This window comes from Zea mays, chromosome 9, assembly GCF_902167145.1.
Source record: "Zea mays cultivar B73 chromosome 9, Zm-B73-REFERENCE-NAM-5.0, whole genome shotgun sequence".
Taxonomy (NCBI): domain Eukaryota; kingdom Viridiplantae; phylum Streptophyta; class Magnoliopsida; order Poales; family Poaceae; genus Zea; species Zea mays.
The window spans coordinates 116,673,216-116,684,563 of NC_050104.1; the positions used below are offsets into that span (position 1 = coordinate 116,673,216).

Consider the following 11,348-nt stretch of genomic DNA (forward strand, 5'->3'; position numbering starts at 1 on the left):
CCGGTAGTTTTTCTAGCACACCATCTATCTTACTCCCTATTTGAAACTTCATTCTATATAAACCGTACCATGTATCATGTAAAACAATATTGGGTATGGCCATATGTAGCTCTGTTGAGCATGGTCTAAGAATAAAAGCTGATGTAGAGATTTGAGGCGCCCCTCAATTCAGTAAGACTCTCGCTAGAATATTTTTTGCCTCTAAACCATCAAAAATAGGATAAAAGTAGGGTTGGATATCAAGTCAACTCGGTTCGTTTGCAAGCTCGAGCTAGATCGTTTAGCTCGCGAGCCATAAAAAACAATATGCACACACACACTTTATTTGGAGCAGTGAGCTTTCTCAAATTAAAGGAAGCCTTAACCAACCGAGCAAATCTGGCTCAGCCCAATCCAATCGTGCTGACCGAAATTGTCCACTTTATCATCGTAAAAAACCAATCGTCGCATAAAATTCAGTTCCAATCTAGCCAAAAAAATTCACCCCTTCACCTGAAGTCATAGAGGATTCACCCCCATCTCCCAAACCATACAATTCAACGTGCTCGTGAACTGATTCAGGGGCATAAACTCCTTCCTCGCCGCCTCCTCTCTCTTGCCCACATCCATCTCACATCCTCCGTGTAGTCATCCGCCAGGCAAAAGATCGACCTTGTTGCGCACCACCTTCGCCGCCTCTTCGTCCCCGATGACCACTCGCTCCCGCCCCCTTTCGAACCCCAATCCCTAGCATTACATCAAGAACCCTCCGTCACCGAACCCAACAGATAGTGTGAGTCGGTTCCGCGCCGGTCGCGCGTGAAAAAACTCATCGTCACGTCATCCCTCTCCACTTCTTGTGTTCATACACCTCAAATTCGGGCTCCCAACGTCTCGGAGAAGAGGAGCATCATGATGGGCAGTGGTGTGCGTCATCTGCAGCATCTTGCTTGGTGCCTCGGTGCTTGCGCTCCACCTCAGGGAGAGGTCTGTTGCCATCTTGCCCCTGCCCCTGCCCCTACCTCCGCCCATTGACACGCTTCTCCTCCACCATCGACGTCGCCCCATGCGCGTCTACATGGATGACCGCTTCGACATGATGCACTATGGCCACTACAACGTGTTGCGCCAGGCGCTCACGCTCGGGGACGAGCTCGTCATCGGCGTCATCAACGACGGTGAGATCAAGGCCAACATCTAGGTGAATAGTTCAATTCTCAAATAGCAGGGTATGACTTCTACAACTTAACATACATTAATATATCTCTTCTTAGACTATTCACAGACGTTTTGAGACCAATTATTAGATAGTAATTGACTATACACAGTCCTAATGCAGAGTCTAGGTCTAGATTCTCGAATAGTTTACATAGATGGTGCTTTTGATCTGTTCCATGCTGTACATGTCAAGGTAAATGTGAATTGTGAATTCCTTTCCATATGCCCACTCGCCTGAAAATGGGGAAAGAAAGAAAAAATCCTGACATTCGTGTCAACTAAGTTCGTTTAGGACACAATCACATGTCCATGCTTGTTAGCTTGCGTTGGCAACTCAGTCTCCGCTTGCCCATTTCGGGTAAGATTCTTACACACTAGCTTCTCTAATTAATTAGTTATAACAGTCCTTATGGTTACACTGTTTTTCTAGGTGGTCGCCCCATCCAATTAATCAATGTGACCTTATCATGCATAAGTAAGCAAGCAATAATAAACCATGATCAGTGGTGTATATGTAACATTATCTTATAACCAAATAGAGCAATAGCAATTCTACATAATAATAAATGAATCGGATCTAGGTAATCTATTAAGCCTCGTCACGTTAACCTAACTATGCATGTATTGGTGAGAACATAACAATAAATATTATTAGGTAAAAACAACGTGAGCAGGACACAGTTTTCTTTTTGGTGCAACTCCAACCGACGGTCCGGTGCTCTGCATGAGCTGTTTTTCTTATACACGTTTGTCCCTGAATTTTTCCTCTTGACTCGAGTAGGCATATAGTAAGAGCTCCTTTATGGTGTTCTTGAGCTTTGGGGTTGAAATCGGGACAGCAGTCAAATTTTCAAAGTATTTTTTTTCTTCTTCACACTCTCTGATCGACTATTTTGATCTTTGAGAAGCAACTATTAAAACATACAGACTTCAAAGCTGATACCACTTTACACACTACAGCTACTTTCACTCTGAACCACCTACCAACAGTTACTGGTTACATGTTAGGTTATGGTCTAATCATCGGGTCGTCTTCCAGTTCGCCCGTGGACACAGACACTGCATGCCATTCCACAAAACTAGAACAGACATGTCCCATCCAACCTAAGGTGCCGTTTGATTCACGAAATGTAACGTAAATGGTAACGATTCACACTTGAATACCGGTGGTAACAAATTTGAATAAGGAGGTATCCATTTGTAGTGTGATATCGATTACGGTTGGACTTAAATAAACATATGATCTAACGTTATTGGTTACCCATTACGTTGCCAATATGTGAACCAAACGGCACCTAAGAGACTGACAATACGGGAGGGACGTGTTTGTCGCGAGTTGCTTGGCCAAACTCTCAGGCAAAGGGAGATGAGTGGGTGTGTTGTTCGGTGGAGAAAAAACAAATGAAACTCGAGGACGAGTCTGAGCCTGAGTTGGTCATTAATTTCATTAGATGACTTTGTATCTTTAGTTGACTTGACTTGGCAACGGGACTTGGTATATAGAAGTCAGATCTAGAACTCCTTGAGGCTCTCCACCCAAACAACCACAGCTTGCTGGCAAGCCTCTGAATCCATGCATCCTTCATCACCTTCCATTCTGCACTTACAGCAGCAGCAGCAGCCGCCGCCACAGCTTGCTGCGCTTGTTGTGCGACCTCAGCTCGCTCCATGGACCCCTTCTGCTTCAGCTTGCAGGTCAGTCGGCATATTACTGATCTCTGCTCTCCACTGCAAGAAGAATTTTGCTAGAAAGAAATGCATAGTTGTTAGCTCGTTTCTTACTGTTCTGTTTATATTTTCCCTCCCTTTGTTTTCTAGATAAGCGGATGTATGTCAGTTGCGTCATCATTTATCACTGTCCAATGTCCATAGACATCACAACAAGCACTCGAAGATTTGGGACTGTTCCAACAAGGTATGTTCTGGTCTTTCCATGGCTTTGTAGCTTCTATAGGCGTATACCATATATTACCATCTCAGTAAAAGACATTTCAGCTTCCTGGCCCAACTCAGATGCCCTGCAGGTTCCCAAAACTCATCAAACTCTGACCATGGACATTATATTGTTATTTAGCTATTTAGGCTGGTCATCATCATCCTGTCACTTGTTTTGAAAAGCATGGGTTCACGATACTAAAATATTTAATGCCATTTTTTTTTAGCACCGAGCTGTTCAAAACGACAAGCACTTGAGAAGAGTTCTCCCTGCATTTATGAATACTTGTGAAACTCTGACCATGAATGTAACCTTAGATATTAAATATACATGATGGAATGTTCAAACTTTTGTCTTCTCCAAAAATTTGAGTAGACGTTTCATTTGTGGAACCTATTGGTAAAAATTCGAGTTTTGAAGGCCAAGCTTTCGAGAGCAGGGTTCCCAATTTCGGGCAGAAATCTCCGAAATTTTCTTGAGTTTTGGTGGGTCCGAAATATATATATTTCCGAAATTGGCATTTTAATATGAATTATACCGCTTTTTAAAACCCTATTTGCTTTTGAACTAGAATTCCCGACATTTCGGAAATTCCCTGGTTTTCGCTGGGGGCGAATTTTTTCTTTTCTGAAATTGTACACTCAAAATTTTGATTTCACAATTCACCCAAGAGTTTTGTTCCAAACATTTTTGAAAATGCCCAGTTATCGCCGGTCCAAACTCAGTATCAGCCCTCAGGCTTAGGAAATTCAGTTGGCCGGGCTCTTTTGTCAAACACTTCTACCATAACGTCTGCGACCAAGTCAACTCCTTCACAAACAGAGCTGAAAAATAAAGTTATACTAGTAGAATATATATGCGTTGCGACGGTATATAAATTATTTGATAAAATATTAACGCACAACGGTTATATGGAAACGAAAGCGCACCACTGGTTGGAAAAATAGGGTTACCTGTCTAGTTCCTTTCCATCAAACTACCCACTGGATATTAGCTTTTGTGACTACTCATCTATCAAATTAACATGCTTCTTTTCAATGTCCAAAGAATGGCATCTTCCGAAATGACCTGCAGTTACGGCTCCCTGCGCACCAGCACTGCATATAGTAAGCGGAAAAAATGTTTTATGGAGTGATATGAACCAAATCACGGTCATGGCAAGAGGGAAACACAGATACATGCAAGGATTAATCCTTAATGCCATGAATAACCCGCCAGACATGTCAACCTTGGCACAAAGATGCGATGCATCTGCAATCCATGTGCCATGCTCACCTGGCAAAACAATCTAAAGATGGTGTGCGGGGCGACATGGAAGACGGCTGGACAATCCAAGGCCGGCCATATGGATCCTGATCACTTCTCTCTTACAGCAGTTGCTCCATCGCCAACTGCTTTCTGTCAGCAGATCCTTGCACGATCACACACTGAATAACTAAAATGAAAACAATACGAGGTTCATTTGTTGTCATCCTACACCAAGTGACTTCTCAAAAAAGTTAATGCAACATTGCACCCTACTTTCCAAAAGAAAAAAACCAGACTACATGTTCTGCAAGTCTACATGCCTGAAGTGCCAGCTTAATTTGAACTTTTGCTAAGAGATACCTCTAGTCCTATAAACTTATACTCCTAAGCTACAATCTGAACGTGAGTCGCCAAACTTGCTAATGAAATCCAGTTTTCATAGCTAAAGCAACAAATAATGTGGTGCCTCTTAAACCATGTACTGGCTCAGCGAGGCGGCTCATACATCAGTCTAGAGTCTAGAGAAGGACCCAAACTCCCTAAGCCACACAGGAGAGGATATTTCTTAGATATAAGATGGATTAAATGAGATTTTGTTCTGTTTGAAGAGGATGGAAAGGCAGGGAAGGTGGTTCATTAAGCACCAATCAACTTATTAATGACATGGCATTGATTTCAGGTGTGGAGCGTGGCCATTTGATCGCTTTCATGAAGTGTTGTGATGTTTTAGATCTGTCAAATTCATAGCTTTATAAGTACTACAGATGGTAAAAAAATATTATACAGGAAAACAATATGGAAAATAATAGCATGGTTGAATGTACTGTAGAAACAAATGGAGAAAACCTTTCTAAACATGAAACTTGGTCAAATTTATAGCTTTGTAAATGGTACAGATGGTAAAAAAGACTATAAAAAAACAATCTGGAAAATAATATTACCTCCGTTTTCGAATATTTTGTCGTGTGCTAAACTAAAACGTGATAAATAAAAAATACGGAGGGAGTAGGAAGTAGCATGGTTGAATGTATTGTACACACAAATGGAGAAAACCTTTCTAAACATGAAACTTGGAAAGCAGGGGAAATTTCAGTGTGATGGTATATCTCAAGTAACCTGAAGTTAAAATAGTTAACTAACGATTTGTTAAACTGCTCCACAGCAGAAGTAAAAAGACAGAACACTATGTTTCAAAAAGAATAGACAGAACACTAAATTCAATAACACGACAGTTTGTACCTGCTAACTGCTGAGGCATAATCCAAGTCCAGTAACTCTGGCACCCGCGAAGGGGTCGACGGCGCCGCGACTTGCCTCGAACTGTAGGTCAGGAAGACAGCGAGAGGCGAGGGATCCACTGTGCTCACCTGTTGATGGTGGTGGACGCCATGGCCACTTACACCCCACGGGCCATCCTCCTCCGCGCGAACAGCGGCAGTGGCGCTGCCTCGGCCCTCGGCGGTCGGCGCCATGCGATGCGACACGGGGGACGCCCTCAACGCCATGGCGATCCCTCGATGGTCAACGCAGAGGACGGGATCTTAGGCACTCGTGGTTGTCCCCGAGGGCTCCGCCGTAGGATGGGAGACGAGATATCGGAGGGAGGGAGAGGTTGAAGAAGCTGCACGCGGTATGGGTGGATGAGATGGCGAGGAAGCTGCGGAGAGCGTGCCGTCCGGGAGGAGGTTGAGAAGGCGGCTCTGCGCGCGTTAGGAAAGCTGCGCGTTTCTGTTGGGTGCGGGTTCAGCGGGACGGTGGAAACAGATAAGTTGGACCGTGGGTTTTAATTAGACATAAGTTTAGGGACGTTTCTGTAAAAACGATGACCATGGAATCGTGACAACTGGTGTTGGAGACTTATTGGGCCAAATCTGGTTCTCCCAGCCCACATGCACGGTACGCCAAACTGTGCCATTCTGTTGCTCTAAAAAAACTGTACCATTTTGTTACTCTAAGGGACAGTTTGGTACCATAAAAACCCACCTGTTTCCCGGCATTTTCTCCAGGAAGAAAGCCCAAGCGGACATTTCTCTGGAGTTTTTACTTCTACGTGTTTGGAAGCCCAAACACTCAACAGACTTTCCTCCAGAGAAACATCTTTTCCGGTCGGGAAAAACCCTATCATCGAGAGGCCAGGCGTTTCCACGGCGCCGCCAACCTTGTCTTGGAGCATCTCCCCCATCGCCCCGGCTCCCCGCGACGCTAGGCCTAGCCTCGTCGACGCCATCCCCGTGAGCATTTTGTTACTCTAAAAGAAAAGGGAAAAAACTATATCCTTTTATAACTAACTATATATTAGCTAAAAAGCCTATTGTGATCCTTGAAACAAAATACTCTCTCCACATGTAAATATATTTTAGGACAGATTAATGGGGTGGAAAAAGTTTAATGCTTCTAGTTAAAGCAACCAGGCTATCTAGCTCTTGATTGGATACTAAAAAGTTCTTATATTTGTGGACAAAATTTAGACACACGAAGTCCTTATATTTATAGATAGCGGGGGTAGCAAAGGTTGCAAACCAAAAAGAATCATAGGGCTGCCTTTATTATGTCCGGGGAAACGAGAAGTATTGCATGCGAGGAAAATAAATCAAATTGTTTTTACTACTATTTTAACAATATGGAAAGAAACTTGTTCGTGTGTTCAATTTAGTTAGTACACGTAGGTATATTAATTAGCTATTCGGAGCATGTTTGGCACTTGCAATGTTTGATTGACTTATGTAGCAGAGCCATCATGTATCTCAACTCGATGTTTCTTTGCATGAGTTGAAATATATATATGAGTACATATAAGGGCTCCTTCAGATGATGAGGGAACAAATGCACATGGGTTTCAAGCACAAGGGGAATTTTCTACCTGCACATGCATGACGCCTCTCCTTCCGACCGGAGAAAAACATTTCCACATATCCAATTGAGAGGCCATGTGGGGATTAAAATCTCAACCAACTAAAAAATCAGAAGAAAAAAAAAGAATTCGAAAATATTGTAGCAGTTTAGAACATCAGCACCAATGCTAAGTTTACTAGAACAAGTGGCAGAAGCTACAGGTTATCGTGTACTCATTGAAAACGGTAGCTTAGCTACACAATCTTAAACAGGGCTATGCAAAAAGGTGAAGTAGCGGGAATATAGCTAGCACTGATAATTACAGTATAAATGTGAGAAGTAACAAAGTTAAGACACCAATGCCATGAGACAATAGATAAAAATAATCATTTGATTTTGTCTGCTCACATGCCATTATAATGATCCAGTAGACAGACTTTGCATTGCCTTGAACTAAGAAATCAGAGTCAGCAAGATATACATTGGACTTGGAGACAAACACACAGAATGCTAGCCAAATCATTTGACCTATATATGCTTCGGTACACAAAGGCTACCACCAGCTCCATTATCCAATGACATTCTGCAGCTAAGTGGCAACTGTAACAAGCAGAGGACCACAGCAGCAGCAGGCATGCAAGCACACATTCCGACATTCCGTAGTGTTGGTTTTTTTCTATAGTTGCACACAAGTTCTGTTCTGAATACTACTGTAGGGGTGGAGCTGCAAAATAGCGCTAGGTTATTTCAGAATAAAGACAAACAGACAGACATAATTTTAGTCCTAGTGTCTTATGTTCTTGTGCGTGCCATGTGATGACGTGTCTCCTCCATAGCCATTATTATTAGGTATACAACTCTACAAGCCAATGCCAATGCTTTGATATTTCAGTCTCTGCAAGTATATGCTAATAGTACCGAATTCCACTAGATTCACATTTGTGCTTAATTGGAGTCTCGAACTAATGTGTTGATAATTGACAAACTTTTTGTCAGACATGCACCACACCAATACCGGGCAACAAGCCATGTAATGACCGCCAACCGGCCGGCCACGCTGCTCGGAGCACGCTGCCGGATCGGAGGTTGCCGCGTGAAAGAAGGCAGGTCGAGCTCACGTAGGTCAGTAGAATGACAAATTTCTGTCTTCCTTCCCGCGTGGAAACTGGTTGGATCTCTCACTTACTCCCGTGCGTAATCCACGAGCTGTTTGCAGCATCTACTAGCGGAGATGCTCTAGTTGCGTGCCGGACTGCCAGTTCAAACGTCAAACAAACAAAAAAAAAACTTGAAGATAAAACAGGTTGCCAGTAAAAAAAAACTAGAAAGGGTAGAGAAAATTTTGCATGTTGCATGGCCGTCTATTCTTATGCACGGAGCGAAAAAGGATGAAGGAAAACGGATCGAACCCAGCTCTACGGCCTGCGGTGCACCCAAAGAAGAGGAGAACGAAGGGGGCTAGAGCAGTAGAGCTCGACCTTGAATCAGCGGATGTGCGGCTTCGCGTGTCGTCGTCGATCCACATCCACAGCGCGAAGGCGACCAGGAACCACGCGGGCGAGACGGGCGGCGCGGCGAGAATCTCGGCGAAGAGGAGGTAGACGGCGGCCGAGATCATCACGGCGACAGCTACGACACGCGACGGAGACGGGAGGACGGCGACCCGGTCGCGGTCCGGCACCGTTCCTGCCTTCCATCGCAGATGAGATCGCTATCTTCTCTTCTTTCCTTGTCTCGAAGGGGACTGGTGTGTGCGTGCTGCAAGCCTCAGGCTCTAAACTGCAGTCACCGGCTCACGGCAGCGACGAGCCCTTACATAAAATGTCCTAATATACTTTTTATGGAGGGTTAGGGCAACCGTACAGTACTTTATACAGTACAGTACTTTATATAAAATGTTCTAATATTTTGGGCTATACCTTAAAAAAACGTACTTTGGGCCTTTTTTTTTGTCACTTAGATATAGTTTTTTTTATCCTTGTATGGTAGCATGGGAGTGCAAAAGGTTACATTAGAAATTATTACAGGGATATATAGAAAGTTTTCTCTATAGATAAGTAGGTCACATCACAGATGGCGGGAACGAAGGTTCCTGGAAAGCACAGGGAAGCTCTCTACACTTGATCCACAATTTAATTTCTCACAGATGAACGAAATAAAGAGTTTCGATCTCCCAGATTCGTAATTTTGCATCAAGCATCATGATTTCACTGCAAATTACGTGATGGGCCGTTTGGAACTCGGAACGTAGGCAGCTGACTTGGTCAATGACGCAAGCATCATATCACCGAGACCGGCCGGTAGTATATGGTGTTAAACAACGTAGTTATCGCAGATCCCCGATCCGGACTCCGAACCCTCCCAACAGCAGTAGGGACGTGAGAAGTTTTAGAAGCCCGTTCCCTTCCCAGCAACCCAACACAGAGAGGAACAAGAGACACAGTGGATGGAAGCTCTTTCTGTCTATCTTTATTATGAGGGGTATAGGTACATATATATAACCTGTGTACCTCTAAGGGCAGTTTTGGTATTAGCCCATTAAACCCCTTTTAGGGTTTCTCAACACTCCCCTTGGGCGAATACCGTGACGACTTATGTCTCATCAAAACTCCGAAAAACCCAGTGGGAAAAAATGGAGAAAGAGAGCATAGTGTCACTTGATGTATTGCACTTGTTGCCTCGTTAAAAACCATCTATGAGAAACTTCAGGAAAACTCACAATGGGAAAAAGAGTACAACGGATGTCTTCAGGACAACTATAACCTTCAAGGTGTATAATATACGATCTTCAGGTTGAATTATAAGGGCTGAAGTTCAGAGGTGATCTCCCCCTGAACCCTGCAGGTCTCTCAAATGCCTCATCCCTATACCTCGTACACATTTTCTGAATGTGACTGCAGGTAAGGATTTGGTGAATAAATCAGCCAGATTATCACAAGACTTGACTTGCAGGATTTTTACCTCACCCTCGTTCTGGAGTTCATGAGGATAAAAATACTTAGGACATATATGCTTAGTCATATTGCTCTTAATATAGCCCGTTTCCATTTGTGCAACACATGCAGCATTATCTTCATAGATAATGGTGGGGGTATTTGCGGTGTTATAACCACATGACTTCTCGTGCGGCTTCTTATAGTGAGATTATTTCTGAGTGGTTAGTAGACGTTGTTACTAATGTATGTTTGCACGATCTCCAGGATACAGCAGTGCCACCACATAGAAATACAAAGCCAGTCTGAGATATACCATTATGGGGATCTGACTGATATCCAGCATCAGCATAGCCCACCATAGTCTGGTCCTGATTCTTCGGAAAAAACAGGCCAAGATCTTGAGTGCCTTTGAGGTATCTAAGTATAGTCTTAACACCTACCCAATGTCTTCTGGTTGGGTCTGCACTGTATCTAGCTAGTAGATTTACCGCGAATGCAATATCAGGCCTGGTGCAATTTGCAAGGTACATCAGTGCTCCAATAGCGCTAAGGTAAGGAACATCAGGTCCCAACGATTTCTCATCATCACTCTTTGGTCTAAATGGGTCGGTATCCATTTCAAGGGATCTCACGACCATCGGGGTCTTTAAAGGGTGAGCTTTAATCATATTAAATCTCTCAAGGACCTTTTTACAATAGGTCGACTGGTGTACAAATATTCCTTCTGGGAGATGCTCGATCTGCAGGCCCAAGCAAAACTTGGTTTCTCCCAAGTCTTTCATTTCAAACTCTGTCTTGAGGTAGGCGCTGGCCTCCTCAATATCCTCAGCATATCCAATGATATTCAAGTCATCAACATAGACTGAAACTATGCAAAAACCCATCTGGGATTTTCTAATGAATACGCAAGGAGAATCTGGATTATTTACGTATCCCTTCTTCAGGAGGAATTTGCTGAGCCGATTGTACCACATCCGCCCAGATTGTTTAAGCCCATACAGCGCCCTCTGCAACCTAACGCTGTACATGTTGCGATTTGACTTGGCATCTGGAACTCTCAGCCCATCCGGGACCTTCATATAGATTTCCGAATCCAATGACCCATACAAGTATGCGGTCACTACGTCCATCATCTGCATTTTTAAGTTTAAACCTGCTACCAGTGATATCAAATATCGGAACGTTGTGCCACTCATTAC

General features: G+C 43.6%; 2 long non-coding RNA genes and 1 other non-coding gene across 8 annotated transcripts; 1 reads left to right on the plus strand and 2 right to left on the minus strand.

Moving 5' to 3' along the window:
* Positions 1-1,223: 1,223 nt before the first annotated feature.
* LOC109942224 (uncharacterized) lies at positions 1,224-7,816 on the plus strand. The gene is made up of 2 exons (XR_002264897.3): positions 1,224-2,892; positions 3,016-7,816. It is a non-coding gene; the product is annotated as an uncharacterized lncRNA (long non-coding RNA).
* On the minus strand, positions 1,993-6,602 carry LOC118473376 (uncharacterized). 6 transcript variants are annotated; one of them, XR_004852726.1, is made up of 4 exons: positions 5,621-6,130; positions 4,409-4,531; positions 4,087-4,230; positions 1,993-3,215 (listed from the first exon to the last, which is right to left on the minus strand). It is a non-coding gene; the product is annotated as an uncharacterized protein (transcript). The 6 variants fall into 6 exon arrangements; XR_004852724.1 differs by having other exon boundaries at positions 4,409-4,568; XR_004852722.1 differs by having other exon boundaries at positions 1,993-4,230; positions 4,409-4,568; positions 5,621-6,602.
* Positions 7,591-10,773, minus strand: LOC118473377 (uncharacterized). The gene is made up of 2 exons (XR_004852728.1): positions 8,692-10,773; positions 7,591-8,465 (listed from the first exon to the last, which is right to left on the minus strand). It is a non-coding gene; the product is annotated as an uncharacterized lncRNA (long non-coding RNA).
* Between the last annotated feature and the right edge of the window lie 575 nt (positions 10,774-11,348).